This window comes from Ascaphus truei, chromosome 4 (genome assembly GCF_040206685.1).
Source record: "Ascaphus truei isolate aAscTru1 chromosome 4, aAscTru1.hap1, whole genome shotgun sequence".
NCBI classification, from domain to species: Eukaryota; Metazoa; Chordata; class Amphibia; order Anura; family Ascaphidae; genus Ascaphus; species Ascaphus truei.
The window spans coordinates 56,871,465-56,883,334 of record NC_134486.1 but is presented as its reverse complement, the minus strand read 5'-3'; the positions used below and the strand labels follow the sequence as shown (position 1 = coordinate 56,883,334).

Here is an 11,870-nt window from a genome sequence, read left to right as displayed (position 1 = left end):
TAGTGAATCGCCCCCTATTAGAGAAATTGATGCTGTGAGCAAAGATTGCGGGTCATAAGTTTACAGGTATGGTGGCAGTCTACTGAAGATATTTACATACAATAAATGTATATATTTACTTTAACAAAAAGTAGCTCTGTATGGGTGTACGTATCCTTAAACATAATAGACATGTTTATAAATGCTGTCAAGCCATAGACCTTTAAATTTGATCGCAGTGGGAAACAACGTGCATGTAGGAAACAGTTGTATTGAAATATGAGGATGATATAGGAAAGGAATATAGAAGGCAATATTGAAAGAATACTTTACGTACTTCACCCAGAAATCAAAGTACAATATTTGTGGCAACTTTGTGGCAAAAGTTACATAAGGCTGCGCTTATAGTGCCAGCGACGGCGACAGTGACGTCAGGCTGTGGTCGCTGGAAAACTCAAAAAGAGATGACTTCCAGCGATCGCGTCCAAGCCGTTGCTCTGTCGCGTCGCGCTCACTATAAGCGCACGCGACGGCTGCAATGCATTTGTTTTGACACGAAGTCGCGTCGCCATCGCGGGCACTATAAGCGCAGCCTTAGGCTGCGAACCCGCTGCGGCCGGCGAACCACCAGACCCTTGCCTGAATGGTCCCTGCCCCCGCTGCCTCCTTCCGGCAGGGCTGACTACGTACTGTGACGCGTCAGCCGGCCGATGCTGCAAGAATCTAGTGATTTTCGGCGCTGACGTGTCACGTGGTACGCGAGTCAGCCAATGGGGAGGAGGGGATGGAAGGAGCTAGATGGGAGGCGCCTTGGGCGGGGAGCAGGGAAGGAGCTGCGGGTTAAAGTGTGTGACTGTGTATGTATGTGTGTGTGTATGTGTGTGTATGTGTATATGTGTGTGTGTATGTGTGTGGGGGGGTGTACAGCACCACGTTCAGATCCCCCCTCCCACTCCCGCCCCCCTCCCGCTCCGGCTCCCGGCTCCCTACAGACTGTGTCTGTCAGCGCCCCGCCTGTCTGCAGTGCGGGCGCGCTGACTGAGGGAGCGGGGCCTTAGCCTTACTCTCATGACTAACCGTTTTGTCAAAAAAGATACTATAAATGTAATTTATTTCACCAAGTACAAATGTAGGACCACCTTATGTGAACAACGAACACAGAGAAAGACAATTTACTATATTCAACTTCAAAACATATTATTTGAAAAAATTATTCCAACAAACAATCTCTGACCTTTCAAGGGGTTCGAGGGAATAATGCACGGGGGCGCAAACATTTTTCCCTGCCGGGGGTCACCTCGGCTCCGGAGTCATGACGTCACATTGCTATGGCAACGTGACGTCACATGACCTCGCGGCGATGGCAACGCGTGTGGAGCCAAGGTGGTAAAGGTTTACAGAGGCCCTGCAACTCCCCCGGCACTTAATTTAAGTGCCATCGGGAAGCGCGCGGGGCCTCTGTAAACCGCACCCCCCCCCCCGCATGCAGTCTCGCCCCCCAGTTTGCGCACGGCTGGAATAATGTGTGTTCTGGATTTTTGATGTTGTTTTTATACTTAATGGTTTCTCTTTATTTATTTGTATCCAATCTGTCTATTTGTTCATTGTGCAGAGATGAGTTTATTTTTCTTGGAATCCAGATAAACTGTTTGCATCATTTCTATGGAAACCATAAAGGTTACGCATGTTTGCATATTTCATAAACAAACAAAACAGCGCTTCCTTTAGCTTTAAGGTACAATCAAAGTCTATATATAACCGGATTGGAATATACTTTGAAACTCTTGAGAAACACAATGGCTAGCACATTATACTTTTTTATACGTGATAAATGGCATTTGAAGGAAATAAATGCTAAAGAAGGCTAAAACCATTTTGATACTGTAGGTAAACAAGTCTAAGTGAAAGAATGCCTATTTTTACATATATTTATGACTGGCATTAAGGCAGCTTTGTCATAGCAATGGAATGAGGGTCTTTTATAAGAGGAAGAGAGCTGTTCTGTAGAAAAACCAAAAGTGTATGAGAAAACAATACTTCTATCTGTGAATTTCCCATAGTTTCTTCTCAACAAACAAGAGGGAATCAACTTGAATTTAGAATGTTATTTGTAACACTATTCTTCCAAGTATTGGAGAGGTTGCCAGGTACTTAGAATCCTTTAGTCATTGGCCACGCTGCCGCTGAACTCACTTATGCTTGAGAGCGGTGACATCACCAACTCTCCAAGCATGACCGATCGGCTGTCCTGCATAATTTAGAGCAGGAGCGGGGAGGGCGTGGCTATTAAGGGAAGGGCGTGTCATTGGCTGGATTGGGGTTGTGTGTGTGTGTGTGTGTGTGCCTGTGTGCTCTGGGAACATACTGAGCACATAGCCCCCAGCTTCTGTTGACAATACAGACTTGCTCCCCTCTCTCCCCCCCTTCTAGCTCTCTCCTATGGAGGTAAGTATGTTTGGAAGCAGGGGGTCCTCAAAGCTTCAAACCTGCAATAAAAAATAAATATATACTGTATATATATATATATATATATATATATATATATATATATATATATATATATATATATATATATATATATTTATATTTAGTTAACCTGTACTGCTGTGCTGAAGAAGGGATATTGTTAAAACCTGGCCCGTTGACGGCTCTTGAGGACTGGAGGTAGCCACCCCTGACTTAAAGGGTCATTCTGAAAATTCTTATTATTTTTTATGCTAAACAACGTTTATCATCAAAAAGATAAGTTACAACAACTCACACATCTTTTTTTGAGAAACCCAAATAAGATTATTTGTCATTGTATACAGAGATTTCTTTGTAATTTCTTTAACTTCTCCCAGCGTGGGAGTCTGAGATAACCCAACATCACAGGTGTCTGCTGCTTTCTTTGCATGCAATGGTCTTTTAATCAGATCTTCTGCTGCTTCTGCTATTAACCCCTGGGATGCTGGAAGCTCTGGAACAGATCCTTGCTCACAGTCTGATACACCCTGAGATAACCTCTGCAGTATTTAAAGACTTCATGGACTGTGTCTAATGTCCTCTGAAGAAGTGCGCATGCGCACGAAACGCGTTGGGCAGTTGAGAGTTGAGAGTTTGCAGTGAGCAGAGCAGAGCAGATCAACGCAAGAGCACTACGGTATACAGGAATAGGAGAAGGGAGTTCCGGTGATTTGTCCCGCCCTCAGTGACGTGTTTCCGGTCGCGGAGCGACAGACGGCATCAGGAGAAGCAGCCCACAGTGACGCACAGCATGATGCAGATCTGAGGAAGTGTTTGCAGTCTCCCCCGATCGCCACGTGTCTACCAGCAGCTGCCACCGGAATACGCACACTAATTATCCCTGCCTGTACCTTTTGGACATCTTGTAAGTAGGATTCCGGTTTTACACACCGGATCCGACATCTGCTCTATACTTGTTCATTGCATTTTATTGTGTTATATTAAATACTCCGTAAATTATTGTCAGCCTATCTGTCATTGTTGTATGTCTGTTTTTGTTTTTGTCTATGTGTTATATGTTTAGTTCTTACCTTGTTGCACTATGATTTTTCCTTTTGTCTCCCTTGCATTTTACACGATTTGTGTTGCTGTGGAGCCTGCTGTCTAAAGATTTGATCATCTACCATTGGACACTGCAGCTATTCTTTGGACTATACCTTTGTTCCCTGAATTGGACTTTGAGGCGCCGGTCTGTATTGTTCATTTATTGTATACAAACTGTATGTATTCCATCACAGAAAAAGTTGCACAACTCCGTCCTAATACCAAAACTTTTAGTCTTCGTGCGAACACTGCTTATTAGTAAAATAAAAAAAATCACATAGATACTTTTCTTTATAAGTCACTTGGGGGATATGGTACTTATGTCATATTCTGTGCGCGCCCATTATACCTTTCGCTCCTCAAAATATATCTCATGGACCCCAGGTTCAGAACTGCTGCCTTAAAGTTTATATAGGATAAGTGTAGGGGGGGCGGGCGTATATTCATTATAAATGTCAGCACTCAGACAGGCAGGAAAAACAAAGATTTCCTCACACACATTAGATTAATATACTGTATAATGGACATTTCCTAATATACCCAGGCTGTTAGTGTAGCTTATTGTCAACACAAGATCTTATTTCCTTCCCACAGAGAGAAGAATAAGCAGACTTTAAGTAAAGAAAGGAGTAGAAGACATAACAGGTACGATTTGGTGGCGGGGGAAGGGCACAGCGAAAGGTCAATGCACATGCAAGTAAAAAACCTAAAACAACCTGACATCCTGTATTGAAGATCTGAACGTATAGCAAACAAAAGATGGAGGCACACCGGTTATCACACCGTTTAAGGTGCAAGATAGCTGAGGTTTTACTCCATGCTTGTAGCAGACGAGATTACGTTTCGGGGACGCAGCCCCTTCCGCAGATAATGCCGCATGGGTCTTGTCTGCTATAGGCATGGAGGAAAAGTGTTGTTTTCATTTTTTATTTTTTGTACAGTAATTAAATACATATGTACAGAAGGCGTCTGCGCCAACATGACTAAAAAGGACAACATAAAGTTTCTGTGAAAGTGTGTACTAAAACATGGATTTAAACAAGTATAGACAACAACAAAAAGAATACAAATCGTACACAGAAAGCTCCTCACCAGCTAGAGATAAATGTAAAGGCTGAGACCTTACAGGCTCGATGATTCGGACAGAATGTGCAGCACCTTTATCAAGAGTCTTGATAAAGGGATTCACTTTTTGCCCAAAACATTCATGTTATTGCATTAACTCCTTCTGTATACTTCATTTACCTATTTTTAGGTAGTCAGAAACTACCTTTTGAGTAATTGTCGCCTGATTTACTTTACCCTTATTTTACATTGTTTTCCTTTTTTTTACTCCAACTGGGACATTTATGGGGATTGATTTTTAGTTTTGTTTTTTTCATATAGTAATTGTGATGCCACCATCAGTTAGACTAATAAAATAAGTACCTGATACTGTATGCATGAATTCAGAGGACCAAAGAAAAGAATAACATTGACTTTTCACAGAATACAAATAGATACAATTGTTACTTCATGGGTAATTGGATCTTTGTAAGAAACTGATTACACTGATACAGTAAGTTGTTAAAAAAAAAAAAAACATTATGTGACCCACTACCTGGTTTGCCCATTAATAGGAAGTCATAAGTGGTTGGCACGATTCCTTTGACCAACACTTACTTCACAGTGCAATAAAAGGAGCTCCATTTAAAAGGAGCTCAATAAAAAGAGCAATCCACTCTAGTTAACCTCCATTTCTTTTACATGTTTGGAACCGGTTAGTGCTCAGAAGCCGAACTACACTACTTCCAGCTTCCAGCTACAGGGACCTCCCGGTTCCCAAGATAATTACTGGTGAAGTTTTATTACTAATGTAAAGGGGGTTAAGGCTGCACACCACAATATAAATAAATACATATAGTTTACCAGTGCTGCTGGTTCAAGGAAGTACCTGCCAGACAAATTCCAAAGTACACTGAGGAAAAAAGAGAGATCCAGCGCTCCACGGATTTCAAGATAAATGAATTTATTGTGCCACACGACGTTTCGACCAACAGGTCTTTTTCAAGTGATTAGGCATCTAAGTTTTATTACTGCCTGTTATTAAAAGGGGGTTTAAATGGCCATTCAATAAGCCGATGATGTAGCTGCTTCCTATTGGCCAGAGATGTGGCATCCATTCCCCTCTCCCCACCCTCCCCCACCTCCAAGGGAGATTTAAATCTTGTAACCACCATTAAGTATCTTGAAAACCGAGAGCTGAAAACAGTGGTGTTTATTTCCAGAGGGATCCCTGTATTCCCACCCTGTAAAAAACTGCTGCTTTAAGCTTAAATTAAATCTTTTAGTCTTAATGTTCAAGGGACAGAGCCTTCTAGGAAATACAATTTTAGCAAAATGTGTCATCAGTTTAAATGCACTTTCAATTCAGAATGATCCAGTACATTCAAATACTTCAACTGGATCACACAAACAGAAATCTGAAAATTAATTCCAAAGTGACTCAACGTATTGTTACATAGCTACAATAGTACTGTAGATGAAGTTGAAAAAAGACATACGCCCATCAAGTTCAACCTATGCTAAATTTAGATGACAGATACTTTATCCTATATCCGTACTTACAGTATATTGATCCAGAGGAAGGCAAACATAACACCCCAGCGAAATATCATCTCATAAGGGGAAAATAAATTCCTTCCTGACTCCAATAATGGCAAACAGATTTTTCCCTGGATCAACATCCTTCCCAAGTTTACTTACAGTTAGGTCCGGAAATAATTGGACACTGACACAATTTTTATCATTTTGGCTCTGTACGCCACCACAATGGATTTGAAATGAAACAACCAAGATGCAATAGAAGTGCAGACTTTCAGCTTTAATTCAAGGGCTTGAACAAAAATATCATATGAAATGTTTAGGAATTGCAACCATTTTCATACACAGTCCCTTTATTTCTGGGGCTCAAATGTAATTGGACAAATTAACACAATCATAAATAAAATGTTCATTTTTAATACTTTGTCGAGAATCCTTTGCAGGCAATGACTGCTTGAAGTCTGGAACGCATGGACATCACAAAAAGCTGAGTATCCTCCTTTGTGATGCTTTGTCAGGCTTTTACTGCAGCTGTCTTCAGTTGTTGTTTGTTCGTGGGTCTTTCTGCCTTAAGTTTTGTCTTCAGCAAGTGAAATCCATGCTCGATCGGGTTGAGATCAGGTGATTGACTCGGCCATTGCAGAATATTCCACTTCTTTGCCTTAAAAAACTCCTGGGTTGCTTTCGCAGTATGTTTTGGGTCATTGTCCATCTGTAAAGTGAAGCGCCGTCCAATCAACTTCACTGAATTTGGCTGAATCTGAGCAGACAATATATCCCTATACACCAGAATTCATCCGGCTGCTTCTGTCACATCACCAATAAACATTAGTGACCCAATGCCATTGTAAGCGATGCATGCCCATGCCATCACACTGCCTCCACCGTGTTTTACAGATGATGTGGTATGCTTCGGATCATGAGCCATTCCAAGCCTTCTCCATACTTTTTTCTTCCCATCATTCTGGTACAGGTTGATCTTAGTTTCATCTGTCCAAAGAATGCTGTTCCAGAACTGGGCTGGCTTTTTTAGATATTGTTTGGCAAAGTCTAATCTGGCCTTTCTATTCTTGAGGCTTATGAATGGTTTACACTTTGTGGTGAACCCTCTGTATTTCCTCTCGTGAAGTCTTTCTTTATGGTAGACTTGGATAATGATATGCCTACCTCCTGGAGAGTGTTCTTCACTTGGCTGGATGTTGTGAAGGGGTTTTTCTTTACCATGGAAAGGATCCTACGATCATGCACCACTGTTGTCTTCCATGGACATCCAGGCCTTTTTGTGTTGCCGAGCTCACCAGTGCATTCTTTTTTTCTCAGAATCTACCAAACTGTTGGCCACCCCTAATGTTCCTGCTATCTCTCTTATGGATTTTCTTTTTTTTTTGCAGCCTAAGGATGCCCTGTTTCATTTGCATTGAGAGCTCCTTTGACCGCATGTTGTGGGTTAACAGCAACAGCTTCCAAATGCGAATGCCACACTTGGAATCAACTCCAGACCTTTTACCTGCTTAATTGATGATGAAATAACAAAGGAATAGCCCACACCTGTCCATGAAACAGCTTTTGAGTCAATTGTCCAATTACTTTTGGTCCCTTGAAAAAGAGGGGGCTACATATTAAAGAGATGTCATTCCTAAACCCTTCCTCCAATTTGGATGTGAATACCCTCAAATTAAAGCTGATAGACCGCACTTTAAGCCCATATTCATTATTTAACTGTAACTTGAATTTATTTTGGTACACAGCCGAAATAACAAAACTTGTATCAGTGACCAATTATTTCCGGACCTAACTGTATTTGGTATATTCATGTACACCTTTCCTTTCTAAAAAGATGTCCAACCTTTTTTTGAACAAATCTATTGTATCTGCTATCACAGTCTCCATGGGTAATGAATTCCACATTTTAACTGCCCTTACAGTGAAGAACCCTTTCCTTTGTTGCTGGTGAAATCATTTCCTCCAACTTTAAAGATGCCAAGCAATATCCTACATGTGTTTTTTTTTTAAATAAATCAGTTCTATACTATGAGAAAATACTTGTGGCATTTAAAAAAACAAAAACTCTGAATGACAATTTTAACGTATTATAATGTAACAAGTATTTTTTGGTTCTATAGCAACCATTTACAAAGTCACATCTCCTTCGTCTTCTGCAACAGGCTCTGGCACACCCCTTTTTGAGCCCTGCCCTCTCTCTAGCAGTGCACCAATTGTATCTAGTGACTGCCTGGTCACATGATGTTCCACACAAAACTTGGTATCTTTGGTCCTCTTCTGCTGCACTGACAGGCATTTAGTGAAACCATGATCCGAATATTCGCAGATTAATCTCAGGAGAACGGATCGATCGGCAACTTAGTGAATTACTTATCAGTTTTTGGATTGTATTGATGCACATATTTAAGGGGAAAAAATAAAATAAACAACGGCATCTTTGACTGCTGCTTTTAGGGATAACCTCATGTCTTTTGTACTGCCCTTGGGATGAATAGTTATTTTTGTACAGTATTTCAAATAGTTTGCATTAGTTTTCCACATAATACAAATAGACATTAGAGATCCTACAACATGACTGTGCGAACATTCTCATACATTGAGTAGGAATAATATCCATGGAATACTATAGACAATCAAACAAACACTCTTGGCTATGTACTTATATTCTTGTTGTGCTTAAATTGCATGTGATTAGACATGAAATCCTCTTTATTACGGTTATTGTTGGGGGCTCGGCTTTTACAGGGTGATTTATATACTATATTGCGGGGTAGTAAGAACAAAGAGGAAGAACACAGAGAGAAAAAAGAGAGAGGACAACCAAGAAGGATGGCGGGGGGTGGGGGGGTGGGGGGGTGGGGGGTAGAGGTGGAGGGAGAGAAGGGAGGGGAGGAGGGGGAGGGGGAGAGGAGATCTCCTCTTCCCCACGACCGCTTTGATTTTCTGTTTGACTGTTTTGTATTAATTTTTGTATTACATTTAGTGCCCCAGTCAAGGATCCCATGTTTTATAAAATTAATCTGTAGAATGTTTTAGGAACACTATCATTTTTTCCATCCGCATCACCTCGATTATTCTTTTTTATATAGTTTGCCTACAGAGATGAATAGTTTTGAAAGCTTCTTGTATTAACCCTGAGTATATTTGCATACAGTTATATCCCCTCTTTTCTAATGTAAACAAATATAATTTAGCTAGACTCTCCTCATAAGTCGGATTTTTCCATCTTCATGATTCATTTGGTGGCTCTTCTCTGCACTTTTCTGTTCCATAATGTCTTTTTTATGGAGTGGTGCCCAAAATGGAACTTCATATTCAAGGTGAGTTCTTACTGATGCTTTATAGAAGGGCACAATTATGCTTACTAACCTTCCACCCATTCCCTGTTTAAAGCAAGATAAGATCTTGTTTGCTTTTGCAGCTACTGCATGACATTGGGCACTATTGCTAAGCCTGCTGTCTACAAGCACTCCTAAATCCTTCTCCATCGAGGGTTCACCCACATTTTCCCCATTTAATTTATAAGTGACATGTTTATTCTTGTTTCCCAAATGCATAACCTTACATGTATCTGTATTAAACCTCATGTGCCATTTACCTGCCCTAGTTTACAATCTATCCAAGTCCTTCAGGAGAGAAATTATATCCTGCTTTGATTCCACCTTACACAATTTAGTATCATCAGCAACGATGGAGACTTTTCTCTCTATGCCAACTTGTGAGAGCTATGACATTCACGAGCTTGCTTAATTGAACCAGGAATCTAATTAAGATTGAAATGTGCACAAGCTTGCCACAAAATGTAACTTTTAGCGAAGTTGTGGGGCCACCCTACAGTTAAACCTTCATCATCTTCTAAGATAGTGATTCCCAATTCCAGTCCTCAAGAACCCCAACATGTCAGGTTTTAAGCATATCCCTGCTTGAGCACAGGTGGGTAAAACAGTGGTTCAGTCATTTTGATTGAACAACCCGTGCTCAATCAGGGATATCCTTAAACCCTGACCTGTTCCTGTTGGGGCTTTTTGAGGACTGGAGTTGGGAACCACTCTTCTAAGGCACGACAGAAAACAGCTCACCACCACATTCTCAAAGATCTGCCCACTGTTATTGCCATTCTGTTTTTAATACAGGCGTAGGTCACTTTAACAAAGCAATGTATGCCTAGTGGTGGCACGTTTGTTTAGGCTTCTGTTTCTAACCCCCTTTACTGATGGAAGAGATTCTCAGGCTGCAAAGCTAGCTGTAAATCTCACAATTATGAAAATGTAAACTGCTAATCATTAGTCCAAGAGACAAGGAACAATCAATCCAGGGGTGGTCAACTCCGGTGCCCAATAGCTACCAACAGGTCAGGTTTTAAGAATATCCCGGCTTCAGCATAGGTGGCTCAATCAGAGGCTCAGTCAAAATGACTGAGCCTCTGATTGAGCCAGCTGTGCTGAAGCAGGGATATCCCTAATACCTGGCCTATTGGTAGCTCTTGAGGACTGTAGTTGGCCACTCCTGTATTCATCGATAACAAATAGCATTTTATTCCAAATCCTCGCTTTGGAGTCTATCAAAATCTGATTGCAAAAAAACGACACTAAATTTATGAGAGGATATTCCCATGAAATGGGATTGTGTTATAAATCTGGTGCAATGTTTTGCTGTAGTTTTGTGCATCTCTGGCAGCCAGAAGACTTCGATAACTGACTCCCTTTATTTCTCACAGCTCTCTGCCTTTTTATCAACTCAAAGTGTAAAAATGACAGCACAAATAGTGTAACCTCTTCTACCAAGTGCAAAACTTTGCTACAGTAGTTACAAAAGTAGACACCAGGGAAATTAAGAGCTAGCAGTCCTACAAAAGTAATAGCCAAATTGTAACGAAATATAAAATAAAAAAAGTGTTCTATACTATCTTTAATGCTTTTATAAATAAGCATGGTGGGTTATATTCCCAGGGACGGGAAAACGCTTATCTGTATTCCCAGTTCATGTTTACTATTGAAGCTCTATTGGCAAATTATAAGGAACATATCTGCATACGCCAATTTAGCACAATTGTTTCTCCTGCCCATCCAGAGGGCCAGCAAAGCACGACTATTTTGGCCCTCTGGCACTGAAGGGGTTATGACATTTTAATGCAATACTCCATACACAATGTCAAAATATTTTCTAATTATTGCTTTTTAAGTTTAACGTGGACCAAACTCCCCACTATCTAACACCCCCTAACATCCACAACCCCAAACCTTAATGGGATCAGTCAGCTGTGCAGCCGGACCATGCTCCTTCCTGAGGCATTCTCCATCCCACAATAAACAGCCGCTTTACACTTTGTTTCAACATTGCCCCTATCCCCTCTAGCCTGGCCCCCCATTACCTTCTGTATCTGTTCACCCTTGTCTGTCCTTATTTGTACTGTATGTCCTTCTGTCTATGTAATATACATAGCTCGGTACCCCCTCTGTACCGTGCTGCGTGAACATGTTGGCACTTTACAAATAATACGATAATAATAACTTAAAATGTGTCCTCGGTAACTAAATGTTTTGTAGGGTTTTTACAACATTAACCTAATTTCTGTTATGCTATGCGGTTTGTGGATGTGGAATCCACAGTACAAGGAGATTGTTAACTGCCACTTTTTGCTTTTGTTCTTTTGTTTGTAAGGTAATTATGATGCCTTCATTAATAAAAAGAAGAGGGCACAAAGTATCTAATCAAAATAAATATCACGGAGCCTGGTGGGAAAAAAAATATTTGCT

At 40.8% G+C, this 11,870-nt stretch overlaps 1 protein-coding gene across 1 annotated transcript in view; it reads right to left on the bottom strand.

Annotated features, from left to right (window-relative positions):
• Positions 1–11,870, bottom strand: part of PRKCE (protein kinase C epsilon) — a 518,187-nt gene that overhangs the window by 4,714 nt on the left and 501,603 nt on the right. The gene's annotated exons all lie outside the window — the stretch shown is intronic.